Source organism: Arachis hypogaea, chromosome 5, assembly GCF_003086295.3.
Source record: "Arachis hypogaea cultivar Tifrunner chromosome 5, arahy.Tifrunner.gnm2.J5K5, whole genome shotgun sequence".
NCBI lineage: Eukaryota > Viridiplantae > Streptophyta > Magnoliopsida > Fabales > Fabaceae > Arachis > Arachis hypogaea.
Window position 1 is genome coordinate 15,082,079 of NC_092040.1, and position 15,635 is coordinate 15,097,713.

Sequence of the window (15,635 nt, forward strand, 5' to 3'; positions counted from 1 at the left end):
CAACCTCAACACATCCCAAAGGTGGCATTAATGCCATTACCTTGAGATTCGGGACTCAATTGAAAGAGAATAAGGTAAAGGACCCAAGTCTGATCATAATCACTCAAGAGGAGGAGGAAATCGATATAGAAGAAATAGAAGAAGAGGAGGAAGCACAAGTCATAGTTGAGGATGAAGAGACTCAACCAACAAGTGAGGCCCCCAAGAATAACAGAACCGTGGAAGAAGAAATTGCTCAACCAATCCCATCTCCTACACTTGCAAAGAAAGCTAGGAAGTGTATGGAACTTGACCCCAAAATGGTAGAGATGTTCAAGAAAGTTGAGGTAACTATCCCCCTCTTAGATGATATCCATCAAGTACCTAAATATGCAAAATTTCTTAAGGATTTATGCATGAACAAGGATAGAATTCTTGAGTTAGAGACTATTCCATTGGGGAGTTCTATTTCTGCTTTAATGGGAGCATTACCCGAGAAGTGTGATGATTCGGGCCCGTGCATGGTCACTTGTACCGTAGACGGGTGATAAACTACTATTTCATGGTTTATTTTTTGCTCAATTGAGTGGTTTTTATAAACTCTTTACCCACTTATTCATATGATTTGCATGTATTTACAATTCCTTCCTAAAAATATTATATGATTGATAACTTGCTTCCTAAAGACCTTTTAGTTGTATATTTTTATCTTCCTTTGTACCATTTGATGCCGTGACCTGTGTGTTAAGTGTTTCACGCTTCATAGGGTAGGAATGGCATAAGGAATGAAGAGGAAGCGTGCAAAAGTTGAAGGAATACAAGGAATTGAGGAGATGACCAGCGAAAAGTCACGCGGTCGCATGGCTCACGCGACCGCGCGAAATGGAAGAAATCACAGTGACGCGTTCGCGTGCCTGACGCGACCGCGCGGATTGGAAGCTGCACGAACGACGCGAATGCGTGGACGACGTGCACACGTGGTACGAGAAATGCTGAGTGACGCGAACGCGTGACTGACGCGTACGCGTGACATGCGCGATCTGCAAAAATTATAGAATATGCTGGAGATAGTTCCGGGCCGCGTTTTAACCCAAAGTTTGGCCCGGAAACACTGATTAAAGTCAGAGAACATGCGGATACTTCGAAGGAGATCTCCAGTTATTCACTTTTCATAATTTAGATGTAGTTTTTAGAGAGAGAGGTTCTCTCCTCTCTCTTAGGTTTTAGGATTAGGATTTATTGTTATTTCAATTTAGCATTCCGACTCTTTATCAGGTTCAATATTCTTTTTTATTATTTTCTCAATTTAATTTATGAACTCTTCCATGTTACATTTGATATCTTTATTAGTGCAACTTGAGGTATTTCAGAATTGTGATTACTTTCCTTTATTTATATAAATAATTTAGATTTTTCCCTTTTGGCTTTGGTTGATTAATTGGTAACTCTTGAGTTATCAAACTCATCGTGATTGATAATTGTTATTCTTGCTGATTGATTTAGATTCCTATAACTCTAGTCTTTCCTTAAGGAGTTGACTAGGACTTTAGGTATTAAATTAATTTATCCACTTAACTGACCTTCATAGTTAGAGGTTGACTTAGTGGGAGCAAAAGTATAATTCTCATCACCATTGATAAGGATAACTAGGAAAGGACTTCCAATTTTCATACCTTGCCAAGAGTTTTATTCGTTATTAATTTATTATTTTTTGAAATCTATTTTTCTCATTCAAAACCTTTTCAAACCCAAAATTACTATTTTCCATAACCAATAATAAATCATACTTCCCTGCAATTCCTTGAGAAGACGACCCGATGTTCGAATACTTCGGTTTATAAATTTTATTGGGTTTGTTACTTGTGACAACCAAACGCTTGTACAAAAGGATTTTCTGTTAGTTTAGAAGCTATACTTACAATGCGACAATTTTTATAAAATTCTTTACTAGCAAAAATCCTAACGTCAAAATGGCGCCGTTGCCGGGGAATTGCAAACATGTGCCTTATTATTGGTTATTGTAATATTTTTGTTTTACTTGTTTATTTGTTTTTGTTTTCCCTTCTTATTTCTAATAACTACTATGAATTCTCACCTCTCTCGCTTTGAGTTTGGTTCTAATTTTGTTTAAAGGAATGGAAGCTATAACAGGAATATGCATCACAGTCAGAGCAATCAAAGATGGATGGAGCCAAGAGGATCTGATCAACCCTTTAGGCAACAACACCTTCCAAGATACCATGGACAGAGACCATTCTACAATGCATACCCAACTGATAGATTTGGTGGACCCCCTTATAGCTACCAACAAGCCCCACCCTATGCCCGAAATTGTGATCATCAATGGCGCCATCAACATGGTACGCTCAATTGCAATCTCAACTCTTTATCACAACTTCGCACAACTAACCAGCAAGTGCACTGGGTCATCCAAGTAATAAACCTTACGCGAGTAAGGGTCGATCCCACGGAGATTGTTGGTGTGAAGCAAGCTATGGTCATCTTGTAAATCTTAGTCAGGCGGATTCAAATGGTAATGGAGGATTGATAATTAAAAGATAAATAAAACATAAAATAAAGATAGAGATACTTACGTAATTCATTGGTAAGAATTTCAGATAAGCGTATGGAGATGCTTTGTCCCTTCCGTCTCTCTGCTTTCCTACTGTCTTCATCCAATCCTTCTTACTCCTTTCCATGGCAAGCTGTATATTAGGCATCACCGTTGTCAATGGCTACAGCCCTGTCCTCTCAGTGAAAATGTTCAACGCGCTCTGTCACAGCACAGCTATTCATCTGTCGGTTCTCGATCATGTCGGAATAGAATCTAGTGATTCTTTTGCGTCTGTCACTAACGCCCCACAATCCCGAGTTTGAAGCTCGTCACAGTCATTCAATCCTTGAATCTTACTCAGAATACCACAGACAAGGTTTAGACCTTCCGGATTCTCAAGAATGCCGCCATCAATTCTAGCTTATACCACGAAGATTCTGATTAATGAATCCAAGAGATATCCACTCAATCTAAGGTAGAATGGAGGTGGTTGTCAGGCACACGTTCATAGGTGAGAATGATGATGAGTGTCACGGATCATCACATTCATCAAATTGAGGAACAAGTGATATCTTAGCACAAGAATAAGCTGAATTGAATAGAAGAACAATAGTAATTGCATTAATACTCGAGGTACAGCAGAGCTCCACACCTTAATCTATGGTGTGTAGAAACTCCACCGTTGAAAATAAATAAGAACAAGGTCTAGGCATGGCCATGAGGCCAGCCCCATGATCTAAGAACTAGACGTCCCCAAATGATCCTAAGATCTAAATTGATCAAAAGATTCTTTATACAATAGCAAAAAGGTCTTATTTATAGAGAACTAGTAGCTTAGGGTTTACAAAAATGAGTGAATGACATAAAAATCCACTTCCGGGCCCACTTGGTGTGTGTTTGGGCTGCGATTTGAAGCTTCTATGTGTAGAAACTTTTCATGGAGTTAAACGCCAGCTTTTGTGCCAGTTTGGGCGTTTAACCCCCATTTTTGTGCCAGTTCTGGCGTTTAACGCGGGGCAATCTTGAGCTGATTTGGAACACCAGTTTGGGCCATCAAATCTCGGGCAAAGTATGGACTATTATATATTGCTGGAAAGCCCAGGATGTCTAATTTTCAACGCAATTGAGGGCGCGCCAATTGGGCGTTTGTAGCTCCAGAAAATCCACTTCGAGTGCAGGGAGGTCAGAATCCAACAGCATCTGCAGTCCTTTTTCAGCCTCTGAATCAGATTTTTGCTCAGGTCCCTCAATTTCAGCTAGAAAATACCTGAAATCATAGAAAAACACACAAACTCATAATGAAGTCCAGAAAAGTGAATTTTAAATAAAAACTAATAAAAATATAATAAAAACTAACTAAAACATACTAAAAACATACTAAAAAATGCAAAAAAAGCGTATAAATTATCCACTCATCAAACACCAAACTTAAATTGTTGCTTGTCCCCAATCAACTGAAAATCAGATAGGATAAAAAGAAGAGAATATACAATGAATTACAAAAACATCTATGAAGATCAGTATTAATTAGATGAGCTGGGCTTTTAGCTTTTTGCCTCTGAACAGTTTTGGCATCTCACTTTATCCTTTGAAGTTCAGAATGATTGGCTTCTATAGGAACTCAGAATCTGGATAGTGTTATTGATTCTCCTAGTTAAGTATGATGATTCTTGAACACAGCTACTTTATGAGTCTTGGCCGTGGCCCAAAGCACTCTGTTTTCCAGTATTACCACCGGATACATCCATGCCACAGACACATAACTAGGTGAACCTTTTCAGATTGTGACTCAGCTTTGCTAAAGTCCCCAATTAGAGGTGTCCAGGGTTCTTAAGCACACTCTTTTTTATTTGGATCACAGCTTTAACCGCTCAGTCTCAAGTTTTCACTTGACACCTTCATGCCACAAGCACATGGTTAGGGACAGCTTGGTTTAGCCGCTTAGGCCAGGATATTATTCCTGTAGGCCCTCCTATCCACTGATGCTCAAAGCCTTGGATCCTTTTTATTACCCTTGTCTTTTGGTTTAAAGGGCTATTGGCTTTTTCTGCTTGCTCTTTCTTTTTCTTTCTCTCTTCTCTTTTTTTTTCGCATATACTCTCTCTTTTTTTTCCAAGCTTTTCACTGCTTTTTCTTGCTTCAAGAATCAATTTGATGATTTTTCAGATCCTCAGTAACATTTTTCCTTTTCCATCATTCTTTCAAGAGCCAACAATTTTAACATTCATGAACAACAAATTCAAAAGACATATGCACTGTTCAAGCATACATTCAAAAGTCAAAAGTATTGCCACCACATCAAAATAATTAATCTGTTATAAAATTTGAAATTCATGCAATTCTTCTCTTTTTCAATTAAGAACATTTTTCATTTAAGAAAGGTGATGGATTCATAGGACATTCATAACTTTAAGGCATAGACACTAAGACACTAATGATCATAAGACACAAATTTAGATAAACATAAGCATAAAAATTTGAAAAACAGAAAATTAAAGAACAAGGAGATTAAAAAACGGGTCCACCTTAGTGATGGCGGCTTGTTCTTCCTCTTGAAGATCTTATGGAGTGCTTGAGCTCCTCAATGTCTCTTCCTTGCCTTTGTTGCTCCTCTCTCATGATTCTTTGATCTTCTTTAATTTCATGGAGGAGGATGGAATGTTCTTGGTGCTCCACCCTTAGTTGTCCCATGTTGGAACTCAGTTCTCCTAGGGAGGTGTTGATTTGCTCCCAATAATTTTGTGGAGGAAAGTGCATCCCTTGAGGCATCTCGGGATTTCATGGTGAGGAATTTCCTCATGTCCATGAGTGGGATCTCTTGTTTGCTCCATCCTCTTCTTAGTGATGGGCTTGTCCTCATCAATGAGGATGTCTCCCTCTATGTTAATTCCAACTGAATTACAGAGGTGACAAATGAGATGAGGGAAGGCTAACCTTGCCAAGGTAGAGGACTTGTCTGCCACCTTATACAGTTCTTGGGATATAACCTCATGAACTTCTACTTCCTCTCCAATCATGATGCTATGAATCATGATAGCCCGGTCTATAGTAACTTCGGACCGGTTGCTAGTGGGAATGATTGAGCGTTGGATAAACTCCAACCATCCCCTAGCCACGGGCTTGAGGTCATGCCTTCTCAGTTGGACCGGCTTCCCTCTTGATTCTCTCTTCAATTGAGCGCCCTCTTCACAAATGTCTATGAGGACTTGGTTCAACCTTTGATCAAAGTTGACCCTTCTAGTGTAAGGATGTTCATCTCTTTTAATCATGGACAAGTTGAATGCCAACCTTACCTTTTCTGGACTAAAATCTAAGCATCTCCCCCGAACCATTGTAAGCCAATTCTTTGGGTCCGAGTTCACACATTGATCACGGTTCTTGGTGATCCATGCATTGGCATAGAACTCTTGAACCATTAAGATTCCGACCTGTTGAATGTGGTTGGTAATAACTTCCCAACCTCTTCTTTGGATCTCATGTCATATCTCCGGATATTCACTCTTTTTGAGTTTGAAAGGGACCTCGGGGATCACCTTCTTCATGGCCACAACTTCATAGAAGTGGTCTTCATGTACCCTTGAGATGAATCTCTCCATCTCCCATGACTCGGAGGTAGAAGCTTTTGCCTTCCCTTTCCTATTTCTAGAGGTTTCTCCGGCCTTAGGTGCCATAAATGGTTATGAAAAAACAAAAAGCAATGCTTTTACCACATCAAACTTAGAAGGTTTGCTCGTCCTCGAGCAAAAGAAGAAAGAAGGGAGTAGAAGAAAAAGAAAGATAGGAGATGGAGGAGGGCTTTGTATTTCGGCCAAGGGGGAGAAGTAGTGTTTAGGTTGTGTCAAAATGAGGGGGTGAAGATGGGTTTATATAGGAGTGGAGAGGGGAAGGGTTCGGCCATTATGGGTGGGTTTGGGAGGGAAAGTGGGTTGAATTTGAATTGTGAGGTAAGTGGGGTTTTATGAAGGATGGATGTGAGTAGTGAAGAGAATGGTAGGATTTGATAGGTGAGGGGTTTTTGGGAAAGAGGTATTGAGGTGATTGGTGAATGGGTGAAGAAGAGAGAGAGTTGTGGGGTAGGTGGGGATCCTGTGGGGTCCACAGATCCTGAGGTGTCAAGGATAGCTCATCCTGCACCAAGTGGCGTGCAAAATGCCCCTTTCTGCCAATCCTGGCGTTAAACACTGGGCTGCTGCCCTTTTCTGGCGTTTAACGCCAGCTGCTTGCCCATTCCTGGCGTTAAACGCCAGTCTGGTGCACCTTTCTGGCGTTAAACGCCCAGAATGGTGCCAGACTGGGCGTTAAACGCCCATTTGCTGCCCTTACTGGTGTTTAAATGCCAGCAAGTTTTTCCTCCTGGGTGTGCTATTTTTCATTCTGTTTTTCATTCTGTTTTTGCTTTTTCAATTGTTTTTGTGACTTCACATGATCATCAACCTACAGATAACATAAAATAACAAAAGGAAAATAGATAAATATAACATTGGGTTGCCTCCCAACAAGCGCTCTTTAGTGTCTGTAGCTTGACAGTGGGCTCTCATAGAGCTTCACAGATGTTCAGAGCAATGTTAGAACCTCCCAACACCAAACTTAGAGTATGAATATGAGGGTTCAACACCAAACTTAGAATTTGGTTGTGGCCTCCCAACACCAAACTTAGAGTTTGACTGTGGGGGTTCTGTTTGACTCTGTTTTGAGAGAAGCTCTTCGTGCTTCCTCTCCATGGTTACAGAGGGATATCCTTGAGCCTTAAACACAAAGGATTATTCATTCACTTGAATGATCAATTCTCCTCTGTCAACATCAATTACAGCCTTTGCTGTGGCTAGGAAGGGTCTACCAATGATGATGGATTCATCCATGCACTTCCCAGTCTCTAGGACTATGAAATCATCAGGGATGTAATGGTCTTCAATCTTTACCAGAACATCCTCTACAAGTCCATAAGCTTGTTTTCTTGAATTGTCTGCCATCTCTAGTGAGATTCTTGCAGTTTGTACCTCAAAGATCCCTATCTTCTCCATTACAGAGAGAGGCATGAGGTTTATGCTTGACCCTAGGTCACACAGAGCCTTCTCGAAGGTCATGGTGCCTAATGTACAAGGTATTGAGAACTTCCCAGGGTCTTGTCTCTTTTGAGGTAATTTCTGCCTAGTCAAGTCATCCAGTTCTTTGGTGAGCAAAGGGGGTTCATCCTCCCAAGTCTCATTACCAAATAACTTGTCATTTAGCTTCATGGTTGCTCCAAGGTACTTAGCAACTTGCTCTTTAGTGACATCTTCATTCTCTTCAGAGGAAGAATACTCATCAGAGCTCATGAATGGCAGAAGTAAATCCAATGGAATCTCTATGGTCTCAGTGTGAGCCTCAGATTCCCATGGTTCCTCATTAGGGAACTCATTGGAGGCCAGTGGACGTCCATTGAGGTCTTCCTCAGTGGCGATCATTGCCTCTCCCTCCTCTCCAAATTCGGCCATGTTGATGGCCTTACACTCTCCTTTTGGATTCTCTTCTGTATTACTTGGAAGAGTACTAGGAGGGAGTTCAGTAACTTTCTTACTCAGCTGACTCACTTGTGCCTCCAAGTTTCTAATGGAGGACCTTGTTTCAGTCATGAAACTTTGAGTGGTTTTGATTAGATCAGAGACCATGGTTGCTAAGTCAGAGTGGCTCTGCTTAGAATTCTCTGTCTGTTGCTGAGAAGATGATGGAAAAGGCTTGCCATTACTAAACCTATTTTTTCCACCATTATTGTTGTTGAAACCTTGTTAACGTCTCTGTTGATCCTTCCATGAGAGATTTGGATGATTTCTCCATGAAGTATTATAGGTGTTTCCATAGGGTTCTCCCATGTAATTCACCTCTTCCATTGATGGGTTCTCAGGATCATAAGCTTCTTCTTCAGATGAAGCGTCCTTAGTACTGCCTGGTGCAACTTGCATTCCAGACAGACTTTGAGAAATCATATTGACTTGCTGAGTCAATATTTTATTCTGAGCCAATATGGCATTCAGAGTATCAATCTCAAGAACTCTTTTCTTCTGATTTGTCCCATTGTTCACAAGATTCCTTTTAGAAGTGTACATGAATTGGTTATTTGCAACCATTTCAATGAGTTCTTGAGCTTCTGCAGGCGTCTTCTTCAGATGAAGAGATCCTCCAACATAGCTGTCCAATGACATCTTGGACAGTTCAGACAGACCATCATAGAAGATACCTATGAGGCTCCATTCAGAAAGCATGTCGGAAGGACACTTTCTGATCAATTGTTTGTATCTTTCCCAAGCTTCATAGAGTGATTCACCTTCCTTCTGTCTGAAGGTCTGGACTTCCACTCTAAGCTTACTCAATTTTTGAGGTGGAAAGAACTTTGCCAAGAAGGCATTGACTAGCTTTTCCCAAGAGTTTAGGCTTTCTTTAGGTTGTGAGTCCAACCATATCCTAGCTCTGTCTCTTACAGCAAAAGGGAATAGCATAAGTCTGTAGACCTCAGGGTCAACCCCATTGGTCTTGATAGTGTCACAGATTCGCAAGAATTCAGCTAAAACTGATGAGGATCTTCCAATGGAAGTCCATGGAACTTGCAATTCTGTTGCATTAGAGAAACTAATTGAGGCTTAAGCTCAAAGTTGTTTGCTCCAATGGCAGGGATAGAGATGCTTCTCCCATAGAAGTTAGGAGTAGGTGCAGTAAAGTCACCAGCACCTTCCTTGCATTGTTGGCATTGTTGTTGTTTTCGGCTGCCATGTCTTCTTCTTGTTTGAAGATTTCTGTTAGGTCCTCTACAGAGAGTAGTGCTTTAGCTTCTCTTAGCTTTCGCTTCAAGGTCCTTTCAGGTTCAGGGTCAGCCTCAACAAGAATGCTTTTGTCTTTGCTCCTGCTCATATGAAAGAGAAGAGAACAAGAAAATATGGAATCCTCTATGTCACAGTATAGAGATTCCTTGAGATGTCAGAGGAAAAGAAGAATAGAAGGAGAAGGTAGAAGAATTCGAACTTATCAAGAGGGATAGAGTTCGAATTGTGCATTAAAAAGGAGTGTTAGTCCATAAATAGAAGGATGTGAGAAGAGGGGAAGAACTTTCGATAATAAAATAAAAGATTTTAAAAGAATTTTGAAAATCGATTGATGATTTTCGAAAACTAAGAGTGGGAAAGAAATTAAGTGATTTTTGAAAAAGATTTTGAAATTAAAAATAAAAAAGATATGATTGAAAACTATTTTGAAAAAGATGTGATTAAAAAGATATGATTGAAAAACAATTTAAAAAGATTTGATTTTTAAAATTAATGACTTGGCTAACAAGAAATTTAAAAGATATGATTCAGACAATAAACCTTTCTCAACAGAAAAGGCAACATACATGAAATGTTGAATCAAATCATTAATTGTTAGAAAGTATTTTTGAAAATGGAAAGAAATTGATTTTGAAAATATATGATTGAAAAGATATGGTTTGAAAAATATTTGATTTTGAAAAATTATGAAAACTTGAAAGAAAATTTGAATTAAAAGCAAAATCTTCCCTCTTGTGCCATCCTGGCGTTAAACGCCCAGAATGGTATCCATTCTGGCGTTTAACACCCAAAATGCTACCCTTTTGGGCGTTAAACGCCCAGCCAGGTACCTTGGCTGGCGTTTAAATGCCAGTTTTCCTTCTTCACTGGGCGTTTTGAACGCCCAACTTTTTCTGTGTAATTCCTCTGCTGCATGTTCTGAATCCTCAATTCTCTGTATTATTGACTTGAAAAGACACAAATTAAGAATTTTTTTTGAATTTTTAATGATGAGGAATAATCAAAATGCAACTAAAATCAAATAAACAATGCATGCAAGACACCAAACTTAGAAGTTTGTATACTATTGACACTAACAAATTGAGAATGCATATGAGAAACAACAAAACACTCAAAACAAGAGAATTTAAAGATCAGAGCACGGAAATCATCAAGAACATCTTGAAGATCAATGAAGAACATAATGCATGTAATTTTAAAAAATTAGAAGACTAAAAACATGCAATCGACACCAAACTTAAAATTAGACACTAGACTCAAACAAGAAACATAAAATTATTTTTGGTTTTAAAATTTTATAATTTTTTTGTGCTTTTTCGAAAATTATATGGAAAAGAAAATAAAGAGATTCAAAATTTTTAATAAGAATTTCAGGAATCATGCAATGTTAGTCTAAAGCTTTAGTCTAAAAAGATTAGACATGGCTAGCCAAGCTTCAGCAGGACATTACATTCAAGAGCTAAATTGATGAAAATCAATCAGCTTTGGTGATGATGAGAGCATCACCTTGAAACTCTAGAATTCATTCTTAAAAATTCTGATGAAAAATACCTAATCTAAGCAACAAGATGAACCGTCAGTTGTCCAAACTCGAACAATCCCCGGCAACGACGCCAAAAACTTAGTGCACGAAATTGTGATCATCAATGGCACCATCAACATGGTACACTCAATTGCAATCTCAACTCTTTATCACAACTTTGCACAACTAACCAACAAGTGCACTGGGTCGTCCAAGTAATAAACCTTATGCGAGTAAGGGTCGATCCCACGGAGATTGTTGGTATGAAGCAAGCTATAGTCATCTTGTAAATCTCAGTCAGGCGGATTCAAATGGTTATGGAGGATTGATAATTAAAAGATAAATAAAACATAAAATAAAGATAGAGATACTTATGTAATTCATTGGTGAGAATTTCAGATAAGCGTATGGAGATGCTTTGTCCCTTCCGTCTCTCTACTTTCCTACTGTCTTCATCCAATCCTTCTTACTCCTTTCCCTGGCAAGCTGTATGTTGGGCATTACCGTTGTCAATGGCTACAGTCCCGTCCTCTCAGTGAAAATGTTCAACGCGCTCTATCACAGCACAGCTATTCATCTGTCGGTTCTCGATCATGTCGGAATAGAATCCAGTGATTCTTTTGCGTCTATCACTAACGCCCCACAATCACGAGTTTGAAGCTCGTCACAGTCATTCAATCCTTGAATCCTACTCAGAATACCACAAACAAGGTTTAGAACTTCCGGATTCTCAAGAATGTCGCCATCAATTCTAGCTTATACCACGAAGATTCTGATTAATGAATCCAAGAGATATCCACTCAATCTAAGGTAGAACGGAGGTGGTTGTCAGGCACACGTTCATAGGTGAGAATGATGATGAGTGTCACGGATCATCACATTTATCAAGTTGAGGAACAAGTGATATCTTAGAACAAGAATAAGCTGAATTGAATAGAAGAACAATAGTAATTGCATTAATACTCGAGGTACAGCAGAGCTCCACACCTTAATCTATGGTGTGTAGAAACTCCACCGTTGAAAATACATAAGAACAAGGTCTAGGCATGGCCGTGAGGCCAGCCCCATGATCTAAGAACTAGACGTCCCCAGATGATCCTATGATCTAAATTGATTAAAAGATTCTTTATACAATAGCAAAAAGGTCCTATTTATAGAGAACTAGTAGCTTAGGGTTTACAAAAATGAGTGAATGACATAAAAATCCACTTCCGGGCCCACTTGGTGTGTGTTTGGGCTGAGCATTGAAGCTTCTATGTGTAGAGACTTTTCTTGGAGTTAAACGCCAGCTTTTGTGCCAGTTTGGGCGTTTAACTCCCATTTTTGTGCCAGTTCCGGCGTTTAACGCCAGGCAGTCTTGAGCTGATTTGGAACGCCGGTTTGGGCCATCAAATCTCGAGAAAAGTATGGACTATTATATATTGCTGGAAATCCCAGGATGTCTACTTTCCAACGCAGTTGAGAGCGCGCCAATTGGGCTTTTGCAGCTCCAGAAAATATACTTCGAGTGCAGGGAGGTCAGAATCCAACAGCATCTGCAGTCCTTTTTCAGCCTCTGAATCAGATTTTTGCTCAGGTCCCTCAATTTCAGCCAGAAAATACCTGAAGTCATAGAAAAACACACAAACTCATAGTAAAGTCCAGAAAAGTGAATTTTAAATAAAAACTAATAAAAATATAATAAAAACTAACTAAAACATACTAAAAATATACTAAAAACAATGCCAAAAAGCGTATAAATTATCCGCTCATCAACCACCACACTCACAAGCTTCTTTCCACCATTCACTACCGTATGATCCTTATCTGCCCCAACGCGAACCCAACGACCCCCAAGAACCACCTCTCCCCTATGTACCATGTCCATATCCATCAAACCAAGAATCACAGGTTCGCTTCAAAGAATCAGTAGACCAATTTAATGCAACCCTTCATCAACTGGAGCAAGCAATAAATCAATTATCTTCCAGACGTTCGGACACTCAACAAACTCATATAGCTTCAGGTGGAGAATCTAATGAAGAACGTAGCATGAAGAAAATGCTAGAAACTCCAGTGGACAGTATAAAGCATAACTTCGTACTAGAACAAGTAGAGGAAACTGTCACTATAGAAGAAGAAGAGTTGGTTGAAGATTTAGGAGATGCCGAACATCCGCAGGAATCCAGAGTTGTCCTCTTAGTAATGAACTTGCATCCGCAAGTGAATTCTTCGAGATAAGAGAATTCTCCCCAAGTGAATACGAAGATGATGCAGAGGTAGACTTTTCTCAACCTCCCAATTATGACTCAAGTGATGAGGAAGATATCAATGACTTTGATCAAAACATGGTTAAAATGGGAGAAATTTGCAAAGAAGTGGAGGGATTCACTAAAGACCACAAGGGAGTAGAGCATGCAGAACCACTGGAAACACCTATCCCAAGGCTATTACCACCAAAAACAGACTTCAAGTGGGTAAAATCCTTGACTTTCATCTTTACTTTTCCACTTGAATATAGTTTACTTGACACAGATGGCCAGCTTAGAGCTCTCTGCGGCTTTAAGAGTAAAAGGGAAATGACTCGCACTCAGAGCTGGTATGCAAGATTCAATGAGGTTTCACACTTCAAATTGAGGTGCAAGGATTGGTGTCAAGCTCAATTGAAAGGATCTCGGAAGCTATTTGGTCACTGCAGTGGGAATTCAGATTACTTATCACCTGGCTGGAAAAATGCAGATCCAGATAAAATTGTGGGTAAAAGTAGAGTTTGGGATCCTGGAATCTATTCTGACATTCAACACCCTGAGAGCCTTGAAGCCTGTTTGAACTCACCTAAGGGCTTTACGTACCTTGTTTGGGACCTCGGAGGATGCTGGCATTCCAAACACTGGTGGAGATTTCTGGACGAATTCAAACACAAGCCACCATAGCAGGAAGCTCATCAAATGTCCAACTTAAGGACTTTAACTAAAAGTGCTAGGTGGGAGACAACCCACCATGGTATGATCGTTCCTTCTCCATTCTACTCTGTTTTTGAATTTTGTTTGAACTTGAAATTTTTGCATGACATTCATTGCATTTTGTATTCTGCATACTGCATAAAAAAATTTGCACGCGACACGACAGCGTCGCCGACGCGTCCATGTCATAGGTGCGTTGGGAAGAAAACAAAATTGAACAGAGAGTCACGCGAAAGCACGGCCGGAGGCGCGCCTTTGGCATAAATTGGTCCACGCGACCGCGTCGATGATGCGTCCGTGTCATATGGGAAAAATGCCTCCCACGCGTCCGCGTCACCCACGCGAACGCGTGCCTCAAAATCGATGTAAAAAGGGTGTATGGCCGAAGGTTGAGCTAGAATTGGGCTGGACTCGTGCTAGAAGCACAAGCCCTGCCACGCGTACGCGTGCCCCATGCGTCCGCGCCGTTTTCAAATTTAGGCCATCCACGCGATCGCGTCAACCACGCGACCGTGTCACCCAAAGATTTGGCAATATGAATTTCAAATAGAGAGTTGCACGACCGCGAGGCTGCCCTCACGCTAATGGTACAAATCGATCTACGCGACCGCGTGGATGATGCGTCTGCATTATTTCATAGAAGCGATATCCGCGCGAACGCGTCACTCACGCGTCCGCATCACCTGCGCCGCACAGCTTATCCAAATCAGCCAAATATCTTATCTTTTTCTTCCCCAAATCTAAATCTTTTCTTTCCCTTCTTATTTCTTTCTTCCTTCCTTTCTTTTTCTTTCTTTTTCTTTTATTTGGTGTTGGAAATTTATTTACGTCTTTCACTATTACTTGTGGATTATTATGGAGTTGTTTGACAATTCATATTACTTGGAATGCTTGCAGGTTCCAAATTCATTCTTCCTCTATCATATTAAATATGTATACTAAGTGTTTGTGAAAATACCCGTATGGCATTATGCATTCTTCATTATTCTATCCTTCTACTCTAATGCCTGTTTTTGACAAAACCCTTTTCACTATTTTATTAATTGAATATAATTGTCAATACAAACATTATTGTTAGTTTCCTACGACTAATAATACATTATGGCTTTTAATGCTTGATTTATGCTACTCATGCCTTTGCTAGCATGCCAATAAACATCTTGCATCTAATTGCCTCAATTTATCATGCCCTATTTCCATTGTTGTCCTAATTTCTTGGAGTCCCGACCATGTGTTAATGACATTCTTCTTTACTTTGGCATGATTATCACTCATACTGCCCTCCTCTCTGCTCTATCCCTTTGACTTCATGTCCCTTTATCTTCTCCCTTTTCAGGATGGCCACCAGAAAGGGTAAAGAGAAAGACTCTACTAAGAGCACCAGCTGAGGAACCACAACCCCCGCCTACCTGTACAGCTTTGCATGCACCGAGGATGGTGCACTTTTTAAGTGTGGAGAGGTCGATACCAATCTCTGTGGGTTAGTACCTTCCTGTCTCAACACCAACGTTTAAATTAGTTGTTGCATTTGCATGTTTGTTTGATTTTGTGCATATATTGCCATTACTTGGTTGAAGTAATATTTTCTTTTTCAAGAAACTTTTTATAATATTTCACTAATTTAAATTAAAAACTTTTTGAAAAACTTGTTTGAAGAAATATTATTTTGGAACATGATTTAGAGCTCGAACACACAAAACCAGTGAGATTTTGAGCCTACTTGATTGGTTGCATTTTACCAACCAATATTTTATTTTTGGTGTGTGCTTTTCTCTCTAAAATTGTGATCTTTGTCTTGCTTAATTCTATATTTCCATTATTTGATGTATGCATGCACTTATATG